Source organism: Dermacentor andersoni, chromosome 1 (genome assembly GCF_023375885.2).
Source record: "Dermacentor andersoni chromosome 1, qqDerAnde1_hic_scaffold, whole genome shotgun sequence".
NCBI lineage: Eukaryota > Metazoa > Arthropoda > Arachnida > Ixodida > Ixodidae > Dermacentor > Dermacentor andersoni.
In genome coordinates, this window is record NC_092814.1 from 33,025,576 (window position 1) to 33,051,367 (window position 25,792).

At 45.3% G+C, this 25,792-nt stretch overlaps 1 protein-coding gene and 1 long non-coding RNA gene across 2 annotated transcripts in view; one reads left to right on the forward strand and one right to left on the reverse strand.

The window, feature by feature from the left end:
* LOC126546074 (cell adhesion molecule Dscam1-like) overlaps positions 1-25,792 on the forward strand; it is a 706,711-nt gene that overhangs the window by 271,928 nt on the left and 408,991 nt on the right. The window lies entirely within an intron of this gene.
* On the reverse strand, positions 7,704-12,319 carry LOC129388179 (uncharacterized). Its single transcript, XR_008615210.1, has 2 exons — positions 10,905-12,319; positions 7,704-7,869 (listed from the first exon to the last, which is right to left on the reverse strand). It is a non-coding gene; the product is annotated as an uncharacterized lncRNA (long non-coding RNA).

Below are 25,792 nucleotides of genomic sequence, written 5' to 3' on the forward strand. Positions count from 1 at the left end.
GGGAGAAACTCGCACAGTCACCGTTTACATCTTTCTGTCGCCCTCAGCCGCTATGGCGCTCTCTCGTTGAGCACGGATTCTAGGAATCTATCGCCGGTGGCGGCGGCCGCATTGCGATGGAGGCGCAATGCAACACCGCTCGTGTATGGTGTTTTGTGTGGACATGAAATAACCAAGTGTGGTCGAAGCTAGCCCGGAGCACCTCACTACGGTTTCCCATAGCCTGTGCGTTGCTTTGAGGCGGTAATTCCCAAGAATCGATCAATAACTTTTCCATCACCGTTCAACCCTGTGTTGTTTTCGCTATGTTGACGTTGACTCTCTCTTAGGTGCATAGCTACCCAAAGGAAAATAATAATTAGCATGCTATTGAATTCGAACATAATGAAAACTATATTGGCTCGGACTGCCGTTTGACTTACCAGATGCTTCCTCATAGCGGAATTATGGCTATTCTTCTTTGTCAAACAGCAGTAACGTTCGGGCGAAATTCACTGCCGTCACCACTGTCTTCGTTAGATTGTGCTCGCATTACTGACATGACGGCAATCAGTTCCTGCAAACTGTCTCTGCAACAGGAAAACGAACATCAGAATAATTTGCTTATGCTGAAGCGCGAAAGAAACAAAAAAGAACGGTACGCTTGTCGGTACGCAACAACGCACCCTAGCTGTGGTGGCGATGATAGCGGCAATGAGTGCGCAAGGGGAGGGGGGAGGGAGGAGGAAATGGTTACGCGAAGAATATTCACACAAAGTGAAAAGAGAAAGCTTGGCTGACTTAGGCAAATCTGCTGAAGCAGACACTTTTCGTAATGATGGAAGAAAAAAAAAGTGATCTGGAGAAAGGAGCTCTCGCTGGCGAGTTAACGATACTGTGGTAAGAAGCCATGGGAATAAGCGAGCGATTTTGTACTTACGACGAAGTCCTGGATCGATAGCCCGGTACTTTTTCCTACCCGCTTCGGTGTTGGAGGCGACAGAAAAGTGCAGGGAGATAAGAAGGGCAAAGTACACAAGAGTCCTGTCGCCCTAATCGCTCAGCGAAAGGGACCAAGAAAGTACACATACAAGTGATGAAGTGCCTGGCCTCGAGGGGTTTCTTGAGAAAGCTGAGGACACAGTGGAGCTAGAAACAGAATAAAAAGAACGAAAAGCGATTGATGCCGAAAAAGAGAGCAAGAAATATTAAAATAATAACGATGCAGCGCTAGTAGTGCTCAGAAGACTGTGAAGTGGGCGAAGCCCGACATGGCAAGAAACGGATGCCGTGCGAACTACCTCAAAGTGCCACGGTGGCTATAAAAGCCTCAACGTGTTCACAAGGAGGTATAGTCTCAAAAATTTAGTAGCCAGAGCGTCATGAGTGGGCTTCGAAGTGCACCTTTTGAATTGAGTCCCTACTGCTCAACCCTACAATCTTAGTTGTTAATGTAGGTTGGGGTAATACGGGGATGACAAGGTGGTGTGAGTAATCTCCTCGATCAGACTGACCACGTCCTTCATAGCAAATCAAGTATACCCGCATTGTTGCAAATCAGACTTCAATACATCACACAGCCGGTATATTCTATAGACATCTATCTGCTATGCTTGCTTTACAGACTTTCTTTTTCAGGAAGACTAACTCAATTGAACGCACTGATGAGCCCAGTTCTCACAGCTTCGAAAATATCATTATCTATCTATCTATCTATCTATCTATCTATCTATCTATCTATCTATCTATCTATCTATCTATCTATCTATCTATCTATCTATCTATCTATCTATCTATCTATCTATCTATCTATCTATCTATCTATCTATCTATCTATCTATCTATCTATCTATCTATCTATCTATCTATCTATCTATCTATCTATCTATCTATCTATCTATCTATCTATCTATCTATCTATCTATCTATCTATCTATCTATCTATCTATCTATCTATCTATCTATCTATCTATCTATCTATCTATCTATCTATCTATCTATCTATCTATCTATCTATCTATCTATCTATCTATCTATCTATCTATCTATCTATCTATCTATCTATCTATCTATCTATCTATCTATCTATCTATCTATCTATCTATCTATCTATCTATCTATCTATCTATCTATCTATCTATCTATCTATCTATCTATCTATCTATCTATCTATCTATCTATCTATCTATCTATCTATCTATCTATCTATCTATCTATCTATCTATCTATCTATCTATCTATCTATCTATCTATCTATCTATCTATCTATCTATCTATCTATCTATCTATCTATCTATCTATCTATCTATCTATCTATCTATCTATCTATCTATCTATCTATCTATCTATCTATCTATCTATCTATCTATCTATCTATCTATCTATCTATCTATCTATCTATCTATCTATCTATCTATCTATCTATCTATCTATCTATTGCTCCTGCACGTTAAATAGCTTTTTTTAGTTGATTCTTAAAAAATATATAATTTTTGCTAACAATGATATAGCGCGTTATCTTCTTTTGGTGTCTACATCATATTGTGAAGTGGTTGTGCCTGTGTGCAGTGATATTTTTTAAAATACCATTTTGTTACATTCGTTCCCCGAGAAATTCATGTACCACCGACCGCAAAAGCTTTCGTAACACGGGATTCGCGGGAAAAAAATAGCTTTTTTTTTTTTTTTCATTTTGCAGTATCTGCCGTCGAGTGAAAATTTGCAGTAGATACTTCCCCTAACCTCTACTACACTGCTCACGTAATATGCAGGCTGAGAGGCCAAGTCGCGTGAACCTTTTTCGCAAATTCTGTGCTACTGAAATGTTTGCCGGTAGGCTGTGTGTTCATGTTACTGTTCTGTAATGGCACTGAACGGGTCGACAGTGTTGTAATGAAATACAGGTGAGCCGGACTGTTTACCCTGCCATTTTTTTTTTTTTTCTCCCCGCATGCATAGTCTTGGTCGACTTCCTCCTTATCTTCATCGAAGTTCCGCTTGTACTTTTTTTCTAGTGAAATGAAATCAAAGGGATACTGAACAAATATTTTGCCGCCGAGATATTTAGCCCAAATGAAAGCTTGTATGCTGAACGTGGTTGACACATTAAAACGGACGTTTGGGCAAGTTGGTAAGCCATATTTGAAACAGAACAGCGCGGTTTTGACGGGGACAACCAGGGAGAAACGACACGGTCGAGCGCTGTCCCTTTACCTCTACACTGCACGTGTAGAGGTAAGGGGACAGGATTTTTTGGTTTCTCCTGTTGGTTGCAGCTGTTGTATATTCTTCGTTCCAAGCAATAAACTTCAGTTGCAGGACAGCGCTCGTCCATGCCGTTTCTCCCTGCTGTCCCCGTCAAAACCGCGCTGTTCTGTTTCAAATATGGTTGACGCAACCATGTTTTCAGGCAGGAACTAGCGGAAAATAATGAATTGAATGCATTTTTCGCAATGTACCGCGTCAAGCGGCCGCGCCGTGAACCACAGGAAGTGAGGTGCCTGTGACGTTGTCTGTGCCCGATACCGGCGTGCCAGCCAGCGTCTGCCCATCCGCGTGGACGGCGCCGGACGGCAGTGAACGACGTCTCAACTACGCAGTTGCTCGCAGCCGCATGCTCGTTTCCGCAAGCGGAGCTTGTGCCCAAGTCATCAATATCGCCGTTTGTGTTGTGTGCTGGTTTGTAATGTCATCAGTGAAGCAGCTGGCACAACGCAGGAGAATGCCTCTACGCTTCTGCGCGCAAGGGTGGGAGAAAAGTATCGTCGGGCGAGGCAAGCCGTGTCATACCTTTCCGACAGAGCCGAAGCTCCGAAGGATATGCATTCATGCTGCGCGCCCATCGCAGCCAACATGGGCGCCATCAAAGCGTGACTTTCTGTGCTCCGAACACTTCGATGACAGAGAGTATCAGACGAGCCCTGCTTCGCTGCAGAGCTGCGGCATGTCAGCAAAAGTGCGCTATGGCATCGTAGTAGCAGGGTCCTTCAATACTTTTCATCTGGTCAGATAGATATTGATCTAAAGAAGGAAAAGACGCCTAATTCTGCAACCACTGCGAGAGCACGGCCATCTGGTCATGAAAATTCCGCGTAGCGCCATGGGAGAGCTTCATATAGCGCCCGCAGTGGATGCACGACAACGCTGGCGCAAGTAGAAAGTGGACAGGAGCAGACGACGAACAGACGCCACAGGCGTTCTATGTGTATGCTCGCTGTCGCGCGATGGTCGACTGCCGTATCGGCGTGTGAACATTGTCGATACAACGTGCAAATCGCCCCCGTGTTTTTTCACAGTGTTCAGAAACTTAAGCGCGAACAATTTAGAAACAACTTCCGTGCTTTGTTAGAACAGCGCCTGCTGCTGGTGTTGCAAGCCGGCACACATGACGTCACGCCTGTCGGCGTGCAGCCGCCGGGTGCACACGATCCTCCAAAAATATGGCCATCCCTTGAAAAATATGTGAAATAAGCACTGCTCATCGCAACAGTAGTGTCTTCCGAGTAGAAGTTCGATGCTTCCCTAATTTTTTTTTCAGATTTTTGTTCCGTATGCCTTTAAGAGAAAGAGATGCAGTCACCCTGTAGGGTGCCGGCTACATCTTTTCGCCCATAGCAGAAACAACAATATATATATATCTATATATATATATATATATATATATATATATATATATATATATATATATATATATATATATATATATATATATATATATATATATTGTTGCGTGTGGAAAGACACAGACAGAAGAAGCTATTTACAGGCTATTTACACTGGAGCCAGGCAGCCAGGCTGACACTCACTCGCGCCAAGCGCACCGACGAACTTCGTCGTCGTTGTCGCGGCGGCTCATTTCTTGAGCATCGCTTGAGCATATCGTAATACTACCCCCCGGCGGCAAAAGCACCGTCACGGTGCTGTTAAATATCCAAGGCGCGTGGAGAGTTGTAGGGCTTGAGTCGGGCGACGTGGACGATGTCCCTGGTTGTCACAGCGGAGGACGTAGTGGGCGTGGCTAAAACAATTTCATAGGTGACATCGGTCACTTTGCGGAGCACGCGATATGGGCCTGTGTAACAAGAAAGGAGTTTTTCACATAGGCCAACTTTACGCGACGGTGACCAAAGCAACACGAGGCTGCCGGGCACAAAATGGACATCACGGTGACGGAGGTCGTAGCGTTGCTTCTGCTTGTCTTGAGACACTTGTAGACGACTGCGCGCAAGTTGGCGAGCGTGGTCAGCATGGGCGATTGCATCACGGGCATAAGCGCTAGTTGAAGCTGTGGCGGACGGAAGCACAGTGTCCAGTGGTAGCGTTGGTTCGCGGCCGTACAAGAGGTAAAACGGGGAAAAGCCAGCAGTTTCGAGACGGGAAGAGTTATATGCAAAGGTAATGTAAGGTAGAGTCAGGTCCCAGTCACGGTGGTCGTCGGAAACGTATTTGGATAGCATGCCTGTAAGGGTGCGGTTCAAGCGCTCAGTGAGGCCGTTCGTTTGGGGATGGTAGGAGGTGGTAAATTTGTGACGTATTGAGCAGGCACGCATGATGTCGTCGATGACTTTGGCCAAAAACGTACGGCCACGGTCTGTTAGCAATTGACGCGGAGCACCATGCATCAAAATAATATCATGTAGGAGGAAGTCCGCAACATCAGTTGCGCAACTGGTCGGAAGAGCACGGGTTACGGCGTAGCGGGTCGCGTAGTCCACCGCGACTGCAACCCACTTGTTCCCTGATGTAGATTCCGGAAATGGGCCGAGAAGGTCTAAGCCGACACGATGAAAGGGCTCGGCAGGAATGTCGAGCGGCTGCAGGTAACCAGCGGGGAGCTGGGAAGGCTTCTTGCGTCGTTGGCAAACTTCACAAGCGGCGACGTAACGTCGTACGGAACGGGCAAGACCAGGCCAGAAAAAACGGCGACGTACACGGTCATAGGTTCGAGATACGCCGAGATGTCCTGCCGTTGGTGCGTCGTGGAGCTCTTCTATAACGATGGAGCGGAGGTGTTTAGGTATTACAAGTAGGAACTCAGAGCCGTCCGGATGAAGGTTACGACGGTACAGAGTACCGTCGCGGAGGACGAAGAGGCGTAGAGTAGCAACGGGCGGAGAGTGCTCAAAACGGTCGATGAGTGCTCTGATGTAGGCGTCACGGCGTTGCTCGTCGGCGAAATGAAGCAGCTGTGATACAGAGAATACGCAAGAAGCACTGACAATATTAGAGGAGTCAGAGTCGTCAACAGGGTAACGCGACAAGCTGTCAGCGTCTTGGTGCAGGCGGCCACTCTTGTACACCACGGAATATGAAAATTCTTGTAGCCTCAAAGCCCAGCGACCAAGCCGACCTGTAGGATCTTTTAGCGAAGAGAGCCAGCAGAGAGCATGATGGTCAGTTACTACGGAAAAAGGGCGACCGTAAAGGTAAGGACGGAACTTCGCAACCGCCCAGACTACAGCAAGGCATTCTCGTTCCGTAATGGAATAGTTGCGCTCCGATGGTGTGAGGACCCTTACAAAAATTTTTATAGAAAGTCCATAGACAGTCTATAGACATTTGTCTATGAAGTCTATAGACCGTCTATAGACATTTCTTTAGACTAGTCTATAGACAGTCTATAGACTTATGGCCATACACTTTTTATAGACTAGTCTATAAAAAGTCTGAGTCTATAGACTGTCTATACACTGTCTATAGACAGTCTATAGACTTATGGCCATACTTTTTTATAGACTAGTCTATAAAAAGTCTGAGTCTATAGACTGTCTATACACTGTCTATAGACAGTCTATAGACTTATGGCCATACTTTTTATAGACTAGTCTATAAAAAGTCTGAGTCTATAGACTGTCTATACACTGTCTATAGACAGTCTATAGACTTATGGCCATACTTTTTTATAGACTAGTCTATAAAAAGTCTGAGTCTATAGATTGTCTATAGACTGTCTATAGACTTATGGCCATACACTTTTTATGGACTAGTCTATAAAAAGTCTGAGTCTATAGACTGTCTATAGACTTATGGCCATACACTTTTTATGGACTAGTCTATAAAAAGTCCGAGTCTATGGAGTGTCTATGGATTAATTAAAATTCATGTTTGTAGACAGTTGTCTGCAGAATGTCTATGGACAAGTGTATAGGCTTACAGTTCTACTTTTGTAGACTGAAGTCTATAGAATGTCTATAGATGACATTTGTCTGTAGACATTTTATACACTTCAGTCTACAAAAGTAGAACTATATATACAGTTCTACTTTTGTAGACTGAAGTCTATGGAATGTCTATAGACAAATGTATATAGATAGTCTATAGACATTCTATAGACTTCAGTCTACAAAAACAGAACTTCATAATCCGATACACTTTTTTCTATGACATTCTGCAGACATTTGTCAACAAACATGAATTTTCATTAATCTATAGACACTCCAAGACACAGACATTTTATAGACAAGTCTACAAAGAGTGTATAAGGCCATAACTCCATAGCGGCTATCTACAAGTTAGTTCACATTTTTCTTTACATGCGGTAGCAAAACGTTTTGAATGTGTTTATGCATGTGCACCTGTTCCTTTTCATCTGCACTTATGCATTACCGTTAGTAGATTAATATTGCTCCTGAACCAGCTGTACTTTTATATATGTTGCATAAACAGAAAGAATTCATATAGTGCTGAATCATGCAGCGCAAAAAATAAAACAAATGCACCGGCAATGCATTAACAGTTTTTATTGCTGGATATAATAGATGAATTCCTTAAATTCATGTCTTATGCTATTATGGAAACAGATTAAATATTTACACTACTCCTTGGCAAGCATGGTCGCCAGGCTGGCCTTGACCTTTGTGTCATTAGTCCCAAAGGTGCTGCAGGTGTATGCTGCAAATAAGTAGATGCAGCAAAATGAGGCAAAAATAACAAGTGTGTATTTTTTGTTATGTTCATTAGGCAGCTTAATATATTTGCTCAAACCATCTAAGTCAATACTTAATGCGGTTTAACTATGACTAATGGCTGCTTGTCAATACAAATCAGTACCTTTATACAATGTTTTCTTGCATGGTATGGTGAACAATTAAACAGTCACAACTGCTGCTCGTGCCAGCAACAGTATGTTCCCTTTTATGAAAAGTTCATATATGATGCATTAATGTACTTATCCCAAATGGTCTCTATATTTATTGCTGAAACGTTACCCAGTTGGGCTGTCTGTACATTTTCTTTGGCTGGTAGTTAAGTATGCCCGTGCAGAGGGATATTTTCAGAAGACGTGACTGGAATATTCAGTATCATGCCTAAGATTGTAATTTATTTTGCTTAATACACATTTAAATGTCTTTCTAATACTTTTAAATGAATGGGTCATTGGCCATAACTTCAACAGAAGGCAGATGGGTTGATTGTACTGATATGGTCACTTAATTTCTTACAGGTAATGAGGCCTCTTGGGCATGCTAACAGGTTTCCAAGTTAGGTATACCACATGAGCACCCGAAATACCACACGAGCACTTTGTGTCATGGCACGAAAGATATGCACCTCCTAGGAAACAGAACTGATAGTATAGTTCGAATGAATTCTATGACAGTAAATTATTTAAGGTGCTTTGAAAGATGAAAATTTTTTCTAGGCTATCGAGGTTCAGGACGTTTAGCTAACGCAAAAAAAACATATTGAGTAAGAAATGCCTTGTCAGTATGCTTGACTTTCTTTTTTTTTTTAAATAAATAGAACCAATTTTCCTCAATTTTTATGAAGTGAAACGTTTTAAAAATATGTTTAACACAGAGATTCTCCGGAAACTTTGTATGACATATAACGAGACAGCATACCTATGTGGCCATTTTAAAATTTCCCGATCTTTTTCCAAGCCTTCCCTGGCTGTTTTCATGAAAATTTTCTGGCAATCTATGACGCCTGCAGCTTAAGTGCAATAAAAAAATATTGTGGTTTAATGCTTGCCAAGTACTGCCAGTCCATAATATTTTGATAAAACGAATAACACGTCAGTCACTTGACATGTAGTATTAGATGCAACTGACATGAATCCCTTGTTTAATAAAGCTGACAAGGGCTTCGGCAAGTTCGTAATTGATGGCCACACGAGTACAGCACGGAAGACACAGAGACACACGTAAAACAAATGCAACAATGTGAGGGAAAACTATACAATGAGTTATTTTTACGGTTCAATAGTAGTTTTTCATATAATATGCTCTCATCACTTATGCCTCTAGTTAACTTTGTTTACCTCTGACTAAAGACTACATGGCAATATTAATCAGTACCATTATGATGTTTCGTTATACTACAGTATGATAAGCAGTTAGACAACCGTAATGGTCGCCGGTGCCAGTAACGGTACGTTTCGTTTCAAGACAGGTTCACGTGACACACAGTGTACTTATAAAAATAAAAGAAATGCGAGAATCCCAAACGATTCCCATAATAATAATTGTTGAAACAAAGATACCCGGCTGGACTCTGCACATTTTTCAGGTGTTAATGCAATATGCCCGTGCCGAACGAACATGCTCAGCATACTGACTGCAGTTTTGAACAATCACGTTAACATTTGCAATTTATTTCCGCTTAGAACAGTCTGCAATGTCTCTTTTCTCATACTTCGAGATGAATACATTTGCCACACTTTCAGTAGAATGCACATGAATGGGGGCGTACTGATCAGGTTACTTATCAACTAAAACATGTTACGATCTCTTAGGTGTGTTGATAAGGGTAGAACAAATGCAATGTCCACTGAATTATTTGAATAATCTGTGCGTTATCTACTAAGAAAAGACCACCAAATTGATAATCTGGCTCTATTTTCTTTTGTACAGCGCATATAGTATGCAGTCTGTCCAAGACGACGGCACTACATGCAACAGTAATGAAAACCGGAACACTTATTACGCACGACAAGGGCTTCATACCATGCACGACTGGCACAATGCGAATCTGCGCCAGCAGCTGCCTAGTGATTAAGAGCACGTAAACTGCATAACGCCGAAGCATCGAAAGGCGCTTAACGCTTTTCATATAGCTCGAAAGACAACTTCTGCTGCTAAACTGTTTAAAAAAGAGACAAAAAACAAATCTTCCAACTACCGTCAAACGCAATGCCTTCAGTTTGAAACGTGTAAAGGTGCTTCTCGGAGCGACTAATTTATTGTTCTCCAATTTTTTCGGCTAAGTTGCGAAGCTGCGAGTGACTGAGCTTATCGCAGGTTTCATGCTCCAAAGGCGTTTGTGGTTGCATATAAATAGATTGGGTGAATCTAGTGATTTCTGCTTGATATTTCTTCAAGTCTCGTGTTTTGCTTGGGGTAACTTCCCAAAATTATTTAGATTGGTTGCCAGGAACCTTAAAAATACTGCTACTTTTAAACAATGCGAGAACGGCAGCGCACACACTGCTGATGCATGCCCCGCAAACACGGCCTTTCATCCGAGTACGTTAGCAGTTAGGCAACTATACGTGTCTGTCTGAACATTCTTGATGCCAACACAATTTCGAGATATACACGTAAAGCGTGTCACGAGAATTTCACTACACATGCGGCGCAGCATTCATCGAGGCGGGATCAAGCGCCACGAAATGAGATCTACCACACTGGCTGCCCAACATACACAATCCGCCTAGTGGTAGCTCAGTATCAAGTTAAAACATGGTGTACTACCTTCTTTACGCACCTAAACTATAATGCTAAAATCAACGGCGATTTTACGGCGATCGCTCGCCGTAAAACATTCCGTATAGTAGAAGCGAGAACAAGAGCGCGTTATCAAACCATGTCAACGACAAACCGACACTATACCCGAGTCGCCTGCGCTACATGCAGCCGCTTCGCGCTACGAAATGCGCTCACATAATCATTAGCTATTGACGCAAAACATTTGCTAAAGCTTACCGTCCGGTGTAGTTGACGTGTGATGCCACAAAGAAGACACGCATACACAGACACCAACGTTCAGGCAGACACCGCACACCGATACAACCGTTTACGTGCCTGGCGCACTCGTTGAGACGACGCACCGCCGCGCATGCGCAAGAGCTCCGAGCATGCGCAGGAGCTCCGCGCCCGAGGGCGTGCGCGCTCGGAAGAGTGTGAGCGCCTTTTCCTTCATTTTTTTTTTGTCTCTTTCTCTCTCTCCCTGCGCGCCATGCGCTCCGGAACGGGTGGCTTATGCATCTTTATCACCATAATTCATCTTTTTTCATGGACGAAGGAAATGCGCTGGCAGGTTGCATGACAAACGCTGTGGGCTATCGTATGAGACTGGAACGCTAACATGAATGCGCTGTTTGTAAAAGCCGTTACAGGGCCCTTCAGACGTTTCAGACGCATTATTGCCAGCGTCGATTAGTAATACAGCGTACTTGTAGCATATCTTCCAGCCTACCGCCAAATGTGATGCCCGCACGTATGTTAGTGCTACTTTTCTGTTCCCATGATAGGTCAAAGCAATCAGTACAGCATTGAGGTACTCATATGCGAGGCTGCGCAGGCATACCGCCGGCGAAACACTGGGTGGGCTCAGAGAATTTGGCACCTATTTCAAGTGAATGAGAAACTTTGATGGGTTTATAGTGCGGGATATCAGTCAACAAAAAACCGCCCGATGTTAGTGACGCAGCCGAGATATGAAGACAATGTGAAAAGTATCCGAGAATCGGACGACACACAACGCGAACACCACATGCACGACATCGGTTCATCGCACATTCACAAAGTCCGCGTTGTCAGCTACAAACATTACGAGTGTCTTTGCTGTTAGCTTGATGCCTGTTTGGAATCCAGTTGTAGCTGAAGCTGGCGTTCATAACATCTATTATAACAATTGGATCGGCGTTTTGCTTTCTTTATTCTACTGCCGCAAAAGTGGTGCGACAACTGTGAAGACTGTCTTGGGATTGCCGAGAGCGACTACGTAGATCATATCATGTGGTCAACAAATGCGGAGGTATACACTATGTGCGTACTAATGTCTACAAATAGGCTCTACAGCAATCTTAGCAGTATACAACTTCAGTGGCTTATATCAAACGCAGCTAAGTATTATCCACCGGTACCTGCGCTTGCTTACAGCGTACACGGGTTGGGCCCAGATTAACGATGTTTGTCTATTGTTAATCTATAGACATGCAAGACCACGACAACTCAGAGGCAGACCAGGTGGTGAATTCACCACCTGGTCTGCCGGCTTTTGCCACTTATTCACCACCTTTGCCACATCATCACCATCTGACCTTCACCACCTGGTCTTCGCGAACTGTGCGTCCGGGAAGCAGCCAGGTTTAGGGCCTTCGGGTGCCTGGAAGACATTGGTGACTCAGACAGTGCCTGCTCCACCGCGATCCTCGTTCGGGGAAGCTGCACCGAACGCAGACTAGCAGTCTGCACGGTTTTCCCGCCGCGCCGGGGTTGCGGTGCCGTCGTGCATGAACCAGCGCCATATCATCGCGTTCGCAGAGGGCGGGGGGTATGGGAACTCGGAATTACATATTATCGACTTTCTTCTATAGACATTCAATACACCGGGAGTAGAGAAAAAGAAATAGAAACCTTGTCGACTATTGCCCATAATATAGAGAGTCTATGGACAAAGTATGGACAAAAATAAATAGAAACTGTATCGCCTTTCCTCTACAGGTAGTCCATATAGAGGGGAAATAGACAAAGAAGAAACAAACACCTTATCTAATTTTTTCTATAGACTGCGAGTAGACAAAAAGAAATTGAAATCTTTTCGACTTTCGTCTATAGAAAGTCTATATACAAAGTATATGGACAAAAATAAATAGACACTGTATCCACTTTCGTCTATAGGTAGTCCATAGAGGGGAAGTAGGCAAAAAGAAACAAACACCTTATCGACTTTTTTCTATAGACCGTCTATAGACTGCGAGTAGACAAAAAGAAATAGAAACCTTATCGACTTTCGTCTATAGAAAGTCTATAGACAAAGTGTGGACAAAGTGGATAGAAACTGTATCGACTTTCGTCTATAGGTAGTCCATAGAGGGGAAGTAGGCAAAAAAGAAACAAATACCTTATCAACTTTTTTCTATAGACCGTCTATAGACTGCGAGTAGACAAAAAGAAATAGAAACCTTATCGACTTTCGTCTATAGAAAGTCTATAGACAAACTATGGACAAAATGCATAGAAACAGTATCGACTTTCGTCTATAGGTAGTCCATAGAGGGGAAGTAGACAAAAAAGAAACTATCACCTTATCGACTTTTTTCTATAGACCGTCTATAGACTGCGAGTAGACAAAAAGAAATAGAAACCCTATCGACTTTCGTCCATAGAAAGTCTATAGACAAAGTATGGAAAAAAATAGATAGAGACTGTGTCGACTTTCGTCTGTAGGTATTCTATAGAGGGGAAGTAGACAAAAATGAAACAAACACCTTATCAACTTTTTTCTATAGACCGTCTATAGACTGCGAATAGACAAAAAGAAATAGAAACTTTATCGACTTTCGTCTATAGACAGTCTATAGACTTTGTACCAACAAAAGTCCAAATCTATAGAAAGGAAAGGTCGTCTATGAAAAGTCTATAGACTTTCTATAGACAGTCTAAAGTCATTTTTGTAAGGGGAGGCGGCTCGCATAAGCAATTACGCGATCCTGGCCACGCTGACGCTGGGCTAAGACGGCACCTACGCCATGACCGCTGGCATCGAGACGCTCGAGATCAGCCCCCGCGAGCTAATTGACCACTAGAGATCAGTCGCCAAGGACAACATCAAAGAACACAGGCTCCGCTGCGTGAACGTGTCGAGCATGGCGTCCCAGAAGCCGACATCTGAAATGAAGGAGCTCACCTCGCGATCCGGCACCATGGGCCCCCGCCAGCCTAGCCTTGGCAAGGAGAAATCGTTCCAGTCCTTCTGCCCGCCCAAGCCCTCTTTACCCAGCACCTCCACCAGAATGTTGCGTGTGGAAAGACACAGACAGAAGAAGCTATTTACAGGCTATTTACACTGGAGCCAGGCAGCCAGGCTGACACTCGCTCGCGCCAAGCGCACCGACCAACTTCGTCGTCGTTGTCGCGGCGGCTCATTTCTTGAGCATCGCTTGAGCATATCGTAATAATAATATATATATATATATATATAAAAACAATGTCCTAAGGCCAACAGGACCAAATCAACACATGAATAGATGAGGAATACGTACCGATTAAATAACACATCAGTGAGCTTCAGCACAGGATACAAAAGTGTATTACACATACTATACAAGCGCTCATAAATACAAATAATGGACACAAGTTATAGTTACATTGTGGTAACTATTCAGTGCGGCATCTGGTACTCGTTAAGGATGCCTGTGTCTGTGCTGAACGTTTTGGAAAAGGTGTTCGCATGCGTTTCGTGTTTTACGCAGCGTTGTTTTCGATGGCCAAGGGCCTAGCAATTTTGCAAGTGTGAATGGTTGGTGAGGATGAATGGAGTTTACTTCATGTTCGAGCTGACGTCCTTGCTCTCGTTTTTGGGGCATATTCGAGGAGTGCAGTGCGAACATCCTCATCGTCGTTGCCACAGGATCAAGCCGCGGATGAAGCCCGTTTTATGCGATATATAAAAATGCGTTGTATAACATGTTCCAAAGCGCAGTTGATGAATTAGTGTCTCGGTGCTTTTCGAAATTTCTACTTTTCTCTTGCGTTTGAGCTGGGGGTCAACTTCATAAACGATCAGTTCCTTAGTATGTTAATTAATCCAGGCACTTCATAAGCATTAATCGGAAAATATTTAAAAAGAAATAGGAGTTTGTAGCCTCACGGTTATGTTTGGGCAGAGGACCGTAGGAGATGTTTGTGCATAAGGGCCAAGATTTTCTTCTGATGAGGCCGGCCGACACCAAAGTGGAAATATATGTATTAAATGCCGGTAGCCGGTTGTCCCTTGCAGCCTGCGAAAGGCTGCGGTTGACACTAGCATCAGCCTTAATTAGTCATTCCTCGGCAAATGGTGATAGCTGAGTGTTGAGTTGCCCTAAAGTTCTTTTAAAGGCGTTTTAACAATTCAGCCTTAACTGCATTTGTCCAACCGCGATCTAATCCCGCCTTAAATACTCAATTCCCTTTAAATGCCTGCAATTGGTTAATCTTTAGATTACTAGTGCAGTGGTCTGCTAGGCCAGACACAGTAAGCAATGAGAGGCACCTGATTTGACCAGTGAAAGCACCAATGAAAGGCATCCTTAGCCCCATCGTACTAGCTTCAATAAATAACAAAGGATATGGGATCTCCCATTCGACACAAAGTTCAACGCATGATGTCCCTCTCCCTGCATTTTTGTCATACGTCAATTATATAAAATGTACAACAACAAACGTGTTTCTTGAAAGCGCACAGGCCAGAGAAGAAGAGATGAAAATTTATTGTGACTCAGCGGATTAATGAGGTAGCGGCCTCAACCCAGTCCACCTCTGTCAGCGTACTTGTTTGCGGATGAGATGTACGCTGCCACGTACTCTTGCTCCTGGTCTGTGGTGGCCGTAGTCAGTCACCCAAGGTTGGGTGGTAGAGATAGGCAGATGCTATAAAGTAGTGTATGAGGGTGGCATACATACAGTATGCGAGAGGTGCCTGAGCTGTAGCCGCTTTGTGTGCAGGGAGGGAAATCTTCCGCGAGAACTCGGAGAAGGTGGATGCGCTCGTGGGTGGGAAGGATGTCTGTTTTTGCCCTGCGGATAATGGCGCCTTGTTGACGCGTGATGTGCGGGTGCGTGACAGGGAAAAAGCGACGATAACACTCGTGTGACTCGAGGGAAGGCGAGGTTGTGGGGCTCGTCTGGGTTGATCCGGGGACGGCGGGAGCCCAGGAAAAGGATTCTCGGGAGAGCAAGTTATCTCTATCATTAGGGAGTTTTAGACCTTGAGCACCGAAAGTTGGGGTACGCAAACCACCGGGATTGCTAAAGAACGCGAAAAGCCTACAACGGAGTTTAGGCTTTCGCCTATGCAAAGCCACTTGGGCACGCTGTTTCTAAATCTCCCTATTGAGCGGCATACCTTGCTATCCTAGTATCCAGACAATTACGACAGATGAGTGAGGTTGCATTGCACAACTTGTGATCATGAAATACACCGAATGGATTGCTGGCATGCAGTGCAGTTGGTACTACTGGTTGGCGGTCTGGTCAGTGAAGCTCGAGGTCTATCACTCATTTTTTGCGAAGCCGTGTGATTTCCCTGACGTGCAGTTGTCGAGACGTGTGGAGCAAGGTCTAGTGCAGCGACGCTGTTACGAGTGAAATGGTGCTACATACGAACGTGAAATTCTCCTTAAAACTTGTAAGAATACCAAGGTAATGTCACAGCATGATGCACCAGGTGTATGGAAACAGTGCTTTATAGAAAAAGTTTGTGTACGAGTGGTGCAAGCACTTCCGCGACGGTTGGGACAGCGCGAAAGACGTGCAATGGCCGACGTGTTGAGGCAATGTGATCGCTGAGCTCAATCACATCCAACGCAATCGTAGCCTTCGCCAAAAGTGCATATGTGGAACCTCTAAACGCGATCTCAAAAGTGCATATGCGTGAGAGGCGAATATTTTTAAGGAGAATAAGCTGTATTCCTGCATACACGTACAGCCTTTGCTGCAAAAATCAATCCATGAAATCAATAATTCACCGTATTTATTGATCACAGGTTAAGTTTATTGAGTGATGCCGTGTGGTACCGAGTTGTGCATCAGACGACGGCGAGCCCTATGGGGCAACTGCACGCTTGTTTCTACCTATCTTTCCCCCTTTACCCTTCCTCGCGTGTACAGCCAACTGGGCAAGACCGTGGTTGACCTTTCTGCCTTTCCTTCTTATCTCTCTCACTGTCTTCAAAACTTATCCCGCTGCCTCTGCTTCTCTCCCGCGTTCGCGTGTGCTTGAACAATATAGTGTATGGCGCTGCGCTGCTGAATTCGTGGTCGTGGGATCGATGCCGGCCATGGCGCCCTCATTTAGAGGTGAGTTAAATGCAAAAACGCTCGTGCACTTAGATTTAGCTACGCGTTAAAGAATCCCAGGCGGTCAAAATAATCCGGAGTCCCACACTATGGCGTCCCTCACAATCATATCGTGGTTCCGGCACGTAAAACCCCAGAATATTATTTTTTAAGCAATAAATTGCCGGAAATGGCCGCTGCTGTTCATCTGCCAAGCTTGAATAAGCGTGTCCCGTGCCGTGTTCTGCGTGCGCATCAATATCGTTCGCAAAATGCGCCGCTGCGTACATTTCTATGTAATGGGAGCTTCGAAAGCGCTAGGCGAAGTAAAACGGAGACGCTTTGTAACTGGCTACGCGGATGGAAACTAAAAAAAAAAAAAGGAAAGAGATCCGAAATTCTCTCTCCGGCGAAACTATTTCATTCGAAGAGTGTCAGCCGCGCACGCTGGCAACAATCAAATTCCCGGACAGAAAAGTGCAGTTCGCGCGGCGCTGTACTGCACAGGAAAGCTCGGTTTTCGCAACACAACGCCGGCGCACCCAACGACGGGGCTCATCGAGACATGCATTTCAAAGCGCGACGGCAGTGACAGCACTTGGCGGGACACGCCACGCAAACGGAACCGGAATCGCTGTCAAGCCTGCAGGACGCAGTATCCGCGCGCGTTTCCCAAGCCCCTTCGCGCATGCAACGGGCACTTGCCAGTCGCTGTCAGGGACACGCGTTCATTTCGTTGCGAGCGCCAGCAACGCACCCCGACGCTCGTCTAAGCTACGCTGGGTGACGGCACACTTGTGACGGCGCGTCGCGCCGTCCGTATGCGCTTCTCGGGGACGCAAAGCTATAGTTTAGAAAGCCTGAGCCCTTGAACGTTTTGATCGGTGGAAAACTCACTCTGCAGTCGGCCTAATTTGCTCTAATTTCCGAGCGCGTTGCGCCGCAGCGCGCGCCTGCTGAGCATCGGGCAGCGAACGGCGTTATGAAATTCTGGCGAGGTGGCTTGCGGACTTGAATCTCGAGCTTAAAATATGGATCTGCATCTTGTCGTTCCAGTGAATATACCGAGCAATGCTCATCTGGTCGCTTACGAAAGAGACACTACGGAGCGCCCGCTCGCCTTCGAACTAATAGTATAGCGTGTTCCATCGCGGGGCTTGCGTTACAGGCGTCGACTGTGCTGTTCCTCAGTTTTGTGACGACAGTGCCGCGCCTACCGCAGGGCCTGCAGTGCCAACCGAGACCGCCCAGACACTTCGCGTTTGCAGAAAACTACCGTCGTGAAACGCGAATACAGTGAACTAACGTATTTTCATGCCGCAAAAATGAATGCGAATTGTTAAAGAGCACGCGGAACCGAAGGGCATATACTCTGCATTTGTTCGATATGCATGCTGTGCCCAATGCAAGAAATGTCCGCTTACAGGAGAACTGGATATATAAAAGCTATATGGTATATTCCACGTGCTTAGAAAGCATTTCAGGGATTTTCCTTCAATTTAAGGTGCTCTACCTTCCTTCGCATTGCTCTATGGCTTGTGACGAATTGTATTTGACAAAATTTGTGTGATCGGTGACATCAAAAAGTGCAACGAGTCTACATGTAAGGATATTGTGTTAAAATTAGTCTCGTGTGCAGCTACAAGCGTTTTATGCAGTTAAAAACCTGCCAATGAGATTAAATTATTTTTTTCATTTTCGTACTTTTTGCACATTTCACACCAATGTGTGGACTATATATTACAATAGAATGGCACGTAAGAAATGGCAATCAGGAGTGTTGCAGGACGTCTTTAAGAATTGTTTACATAACGTTAAGAAACACAAGGACTTCAAAGAAGAACTTTTGCACATTCTGCCGCGAAGTGAACACAAAAAGTAAGTATCATACAGGATAATGAAACTTTTACTGTCTATGCAAGTGCTCAGCAGAATGTAAATGAAGCTCTACAATCAACAAGAAACGCATGACGCTGTTTGTTACAACGCGAACTGTTAGGCGCAAACGTACGCTTTAGCACATGCAGAACCAATACCGGCAACGCAAACATACGTGTTCATGCTCCTACTTTGCCTCCTCCGAAAGTTCGCCCTACGTCATCCAGCACAGAAGAACGCTCAGCGCCGAACAGCAGGCAGCACGTTTTTTTGCTGCAGATACGGGATCGGTTGCCCCCGTGCACAATTAAATCAAGCGAAAGCGTCCGCTTCCCAGAAATTTACTCATGAGATGTTTGCACCATCGTAACCTGCGCTGTTACGGCACTGTTGATGGGAGCTTTCTTCGGGAATTTTTCTTTGTGTACTCAAGGTATATGCCGCCGGGAATCATACACGCACACAAAAAAAGAAAGGAAAAAAAAAGAAAGCAGAGAGCGCGGAGTGCCACATTCACACTTTGCAGTTCCATGTTTGAGCCCCGCGTTGAGACGGAGGAACGCCTTTGAGGAGCGGTACAGAGGCAGCCCGCTCGCCGCACAGTCGAGCGGGACGCTGACGCGTGCTTTACTTTTAATCAAATCAAGGAGGTTCGTATGCTGAGCGCTTTCTTCTGTCGGTTCGTGCTCTGCGGAGACTCCCGTTTCTCGCACTGCGGCTCTTCTGCGCGAGTCGTCGCTGCTAGAAAGCACCTTTCTGTGTTTGTGCGCTTTTGGCAGTCCCGTTTTCGGAGACTTAGCGTGAACAAAAAAAAAAAAAGAGCGATACGGCAAGAAGAACAAGAAAAATTAACTGTGTAGCGGAAAGAGATCTGAAATGGCCACTCTGGACTCTCCCACCTCCGCACTTAAGACGCGCACGTTTCAGATGTTCTTTCTCTCGCGGGTGTCTGTGCTGCCAGAAGGCTGAGAAAGCGCTCACTAATTCGGCTACGGCTTAATATAAAAGAATAGCGTTAGGAAAACAAACAAACAGCACGAAAGCTGTGAGAAAAGAAACAAACTTCTCGGAAGAAAAACGTGGGGATTTGTAAGTTGCTCCTAGATATCTGCGGCGTTGGCTGCCTTTCCCCTTTTGCTTTTATTTAGTAAGGTCACCCTGCAGCAGGTCTATAAATCAAGCACCGAGAGGAATCTGCGTCGTTATATGTCAGATTGAGTCGTAGCTTCTCTTGCTTCCCGCATTAGCTACTTTCCTGGTTTACTTTCTTTCTTTTTTCTTTATCACTTCTACTTGTCCTTTTATTTCCCCTCTGGCGCTTTGGCCAAACCCACCTTAAAGCTGCTTCAATGGATCCCCCCCCTCCACTACTGCGTCGTGAAAAGCTGATGCTTTGGAACATTTAGGAGCAATAGGCTTCGTGGCATTTCTCTTCGACAGACAGTTCTATGTGCGCCAGATTGGCGCTGCCTTGAAGACATCAGCTGAAGGGACTTACCTCCAGAGGAATCGCCATTTTTGCTTGGCACGCCAGAGTAATGCCGCCATCACGCCAAGAAACAAGCGGAAATATAACGCTGTACCCGTTGCGCAGCGAGAAGGTAAACCACCTTGAAGGACGCAAGACTGAGCCCACGCTCTTCCCCACTAAATGTCTGCACCACGGTAAAAGCTAGAGCGGCCTAATGAGATAGCAGGTTAACGAACCTCATAACACACGAAGGTGTTTAGGGATTAGTGTGCGCTTTTTTGTTGTTGACCACTCAGGATTATCAATGACACAATAGTCAACGTTTCAATAACCACGCATCGTGCTTACGTAAGAGAGACATTGTGGAGGGCGCCACTGATCTGCCGCTAGTATGTCCGGCTCACACGATACTGCGCGGATTTAGTGCGGGGAAATATCGGCCACCAAGGCGCGCATGGCGTCGGTCTTGCAACCTCTGAGCCAGGAAGAGGTATACCTTAAAGGCTACACTTGTTTCGAAAAACTATTGAACTGTAACGTACATGAGATATAAAGGAATTGTTGTTTTCATAATCGATGCGTGAATTTCTGTGCTGACATTGCAAACTTGAATATTCACAACGATATTTCCTTCCCATGAACCAGTTTCCCAACTAAAATTGCGTCATCTATAAGTTAGGTTAGTGTCAGACGTCACTTCTTTCAAGTCGGTGAACGGCAAAGTGGTGCAGGAAATGTGCAGCACTGCATGGAACGTTGAAAGAAGTGGAAAAAGTGACACGTCGCCGTCCAGTTATCTCACCTGTCGGTGAACTTTGCTCAACGGCAGACAGTCGCCGCAGGGATGGTTTTGAGCCTCGACAAGTTTTCGGGACGTGCTTCGATAAATGTTTTTTGTCCAGTTTGCGTTTGTCATAAGCTCCACCGCCGAGATCATTTGTGCTGTCCTGGGAAAGTCACGGCTGTCCTTTCTTCCTTTGTGTCCTCTGACGGGCAGTTTGCGGAGAACAACAGCTTGTAAACGTCATTTCACGCTGACACACTCGCTATTTGTTCATTTCTTGTAAAACAAACTGTGGCTTTCGGCGTGACTCGTTGGGCATTGTTTTTATTCCTTATATTTCTATGTAAACATGGCTAACTACTTTCACAAGTCGTATACGGGAACCGTAAGTGACAATCATAACTATCCCTTGGTGGCAAGTTGTTCTCATTGCGAACAGGCACCGAATTAATAAGAAATGGTTGCGGCCACCTGTGCAAAGAAGAAAAGGTAATTTGGCGGAGATGTCGCGCAGCAGTTATTCTTTATCGAATGCCTACACAGCACATGTGCACCAGTTTCAGCCGTATAGTTTCAATTGATGTAGCTATTTTGTCTGCTTATATTCTTATCGAGGCCATTGAGTGCTGTTGACATAATCAAAACCGATCGTGCCGTGTCGTGATATTCTCATTCAGGCTTCAGATACAGAATAGTTCGCGCGTAATTTCAACGAGATGCCTCTACCAATTGCACTGCTCCTTGCCGACGCTCGTAAGATACACCCGAGTTCGCATGCCCCTGCAGCAGCAGGTGCTCGCTATGCCAGCAGCGGTACCCGCGTGCCCCGCGCCAATCAAAGTGAGAATGACGAGACGTACGCAGACCGAGGAGGTGCCTATTTTGAAACACTGTCGCGGTCACCGCACTCACACTTGAATTCTCAAGTGCTACCTCGGGAAAGCCATTAACGAACCCCGGCGATCTCGCAGCACTCACTGCGTCAGCGTTCCAGGCTGCTTCACTCCCCCATTCCGCCCTGGTCACCCTTCCCTCGTCTTCAGTTTTGTGCCTCCGCTGTTTTGCTTCTTCAACTTTGCCTTGCCTCCCATTAATCAGAACCGCTTCGAAAACTCGTGCGCGGCGTCAAAACCCGAGCGTGCATTAAAACGTCGTTAGGACGCAGGATCCGCGGTTCCCTGCGCATAATTCGATTGCTCCGCGCGCACGCCAGAGGCGCTGCCGCTAAGACCCAAAAGCGCGGAGCGATGCTAACGACGTCGATTGGCGATGTTTGGCGAGCTCCTCCGGCCGCTTCGCCCGCTCTCCGCACTCGACACTCGGGTCCGCCTGTCGGCCCTCTCTGCCTGCGCCGTCGCTCGCTCTGCCCGTTAGGAGCGCGCTACGGTCTTGACACAATGGAGACACAGAAGCGCCCTCGAGGGAATCGGCTCCCGTACGAACGAATCGGTCCTGGCTGGCAAGCAAGGGAGGCATGTCCTCAGCTGCGACAAAAGCGGGCGCTGGATTTGTCGTGCAGAGGCAGGTGAAGAGAGATCGGAACCGTTGTCTTAGTTATTACAATGTATAGAGCATACACTGTCATTGTTTTGCAATCCCGGGAACAAGTGTGATAGGCTGCATCACGTGGTAAGGACTTGTATGTGCAACACTTATTTCCGAAGACCTTAGCCCTGCTCAATCCACATTCGCTTATCGGACTGGCACAGACGCTAGTGGTTTATGGACGTTTCTAAGACATGTGTAGTGCACGGAGGCATTAATAAATCTATTAGTCGAGAAATGAAGTAAAATTATATTAAGTTGGGAATAAGCACTTGCATCTCGCATGCTAGGTAATATAAAGACATGGGCGATGAGCCGTTCGCTTTACAGTGCAAAGAAAACGTACACAGAGGTACGTGGTCCACTATTTCACAGAAATCCCTTGGATATGCTTCAAAGAAAATGGATCTATTTTTTGTGTGTGTTCTTACTTTTCTGTTTGTGTTAATTTTCTCCTCGTAGTTTTGCTTGGTATTTGCCCAATTCATTTATTTTTGTTTTGTTTACTTTTTGCGCATCACGTTTCTCTTTTATTTTTTTTTCTGGTCCTGGAACTATCAATACAGTATGAATGAAAATAAAGGAGAAAAAAGAAAACCTGCTGCAGAAAGCACGCAGGTTGCGATTTTTGATCATTTGCCCTTGCGAAAAAAAAAGAAAGAAAGAGTGAGAAACATGTCTTAAGCCGGTGAAAGTGTATGCAGGTTGCTATAAACATTCATGAACAACAACACCGGTAGTAAAACACGCTAAGGGAATAGCGCTTGTACAGACACCGATCGTATACACATATTAAATTGCAGTGATACGATGGTTCTTGCATAGGTAGCACAGCTGCGCTTCCAGCTAGGTGTCTCATGTTTTGATTATTCGTTGTCTTCGTCGTTTTCTAGCTCGACTGGTTACTCGACTGTCGCTAGCAACTGGTCAAGCAAATGTGTGTTAGTATTATACTGATCTAAGCTGATCCTGTTTCCTATTACTGCCGGAAGTTCATCCATCCATCCATCCATCCATCCATATAGTACAATGAGAGTATTCCCTGAGCGTCAAAGAAGTACGTGAAAGGCTCAATTACGCGGTGGACGTCAATCTTGCGATGTCGGTATTTAGCTGGCCGTGTTGGAGCAGATGCGTGAACTTTACTCATATATTTTGGCACTGCTTTGAAAACTGAAAAGGCCTACTGTCATTATTGATTCGGTGAGTGAATCGATTGCTTAGTATTTGGTAAAAATTAACCTAATTGCATGGCGTTCCTTTGTATTCCATCGAGTTTGTTATGTGGTGTTTATTAAATCGAAACCAAAGAAAGCGTATTCGAAAACTGATATGGCGAATTGTTTGTATTTTATGAAGATTTGGGGTTTCTTTTTTTTTTCTCTTTCTTTCATTTTTTAGGGAGGAGTGAGCAAGTAATCAGTTACTTCTGCTGGAGAAACGTATTTTCATTGCGTTTAATCTGACATCATTTACATAAGACACCAGAGATCATTTGCTATTCGTACGCACAGGTAATTGTGCGAGGAAACCCGATTGATCGAGGCATCATAACTCGCAATGTACTAGAATTCCGCCATGGACTTTATCCTGATAATTTTCAGAACACCACATTTTTCAACATTAAGGGACATTTGTCAAACGTTGTGAAATTTAGGAAAAGTCGAACGCTTGATTAGAGCTATTTGGCAATTAAAGGAATTTACTTCTCGGCAGAAAAAACAAATCGTCAGCAGTCTAACGTTTACAGGTACCGGGTTTCATGTCAACTCTTAAAAAAAAAATGTAAGTGAAACTTGATCATCAGCCTATTGTGATGGCTTTACTCAAGCTTCTTTTTTTCTTTTTCTTTTTTTTCATTTTAGCTTGCTTGTACAAATTACGGCGTAGTGTGGTGGCGCTTCATAATTCTTGATGCCGTAGCGTACCAAATATCCTGGTATACCAAATACCAGAGAATCTTATTCCAGGTACCTTGCGGCTTTTATCGAGTTTACATAGTTTCTTCTTAGGTCTGCACCCTCAGGGTCACAAACCTTCACCGATTCAATATGCAAAAACACAGCGTTAATAGACATGATTTGTTTCTTTACGCTGAAACATCGGCTCACAATGCGTAAGGACCACTTCATGCATTTCTATCACTTTACCTCCCCCTCACCTCTCTCCCCAGCCTAGGGTAGCAAATCAGATCCTCCCATCTGGTTACCTGCCTTTCCCTTTTCTTCTGTTTTTCTCTAAAGGTGATAGGAGGACTTCGCGCAGCTGGTCCGGCACAGCAAGACATTAAAGTAGTCGAGTTGTCGTGACGGAATTAGGACACTCAGACAATAAAAGTTGCACATAAAGTTAGCCGTTCGCACAATCATTTAACCATGATGCAGGGCAACCGGCCGTAACGTGTTCGCCGTCAAATTCTCTCTATTCGTCGCCACTGCGAACTATAGTCGGCTACTTCTTTTCTTTTTTTTCGATGGGGCGACACGCATAGTGTCGAACCCAGCTGTGCCTACTCCTTCGGGGAGCACGTAGGAAGCTCTCCACCTTTTTTCCCTATATTTTCTCGACAGGAAAATGGCAAAAGAAGTGCTTCAGTGCAGCAGAGAAGCGCGTCGAAGCACCGCGCGCAGATTCTCTCGCTCTACGAGCATTTTGGAACGCTTGAAAGGAGCCAGCTGCGTTCAACTTTTCGCGTCGTCACCGCCCGCGATGCTACGGCAATGGGCGGCCAGAATGTGCGATTGGGGCCTGCGACCTCTCGGTGTCTCAGTTTTCTTTTCGAGACTAGGGTGCACCAGCAGCGGCCGAAGGGTGAAGCACCTGTCGCGAGGCGGCGAACGCCGGCGCGAAGCGTCGCCGCCGCGCCGAGCGTGTTTTCGCCTCCCCCTTGCCCTTGGTATGGGCGCACGCCACACGCGGCACTGCATGCGTGCCCCCTGCTGCCTGCCTCCTTCCTTCTGAAAGTTGCCTTGAAAGTTATTGATTTGTCATTTGGAAAGCGCTTGATTTTGGCACCCCTACCACCCTGGCGGCCCCTTTTCGGTGCGGCAGCCGCAACAGCTGCTCGCGTGGCCCGACAACCAAGGCGCGTCCCGCATTTTCCCGTCCCGACGTTTGCCCGACAGCTGCCGCTGCAAGAGCGACTGACTG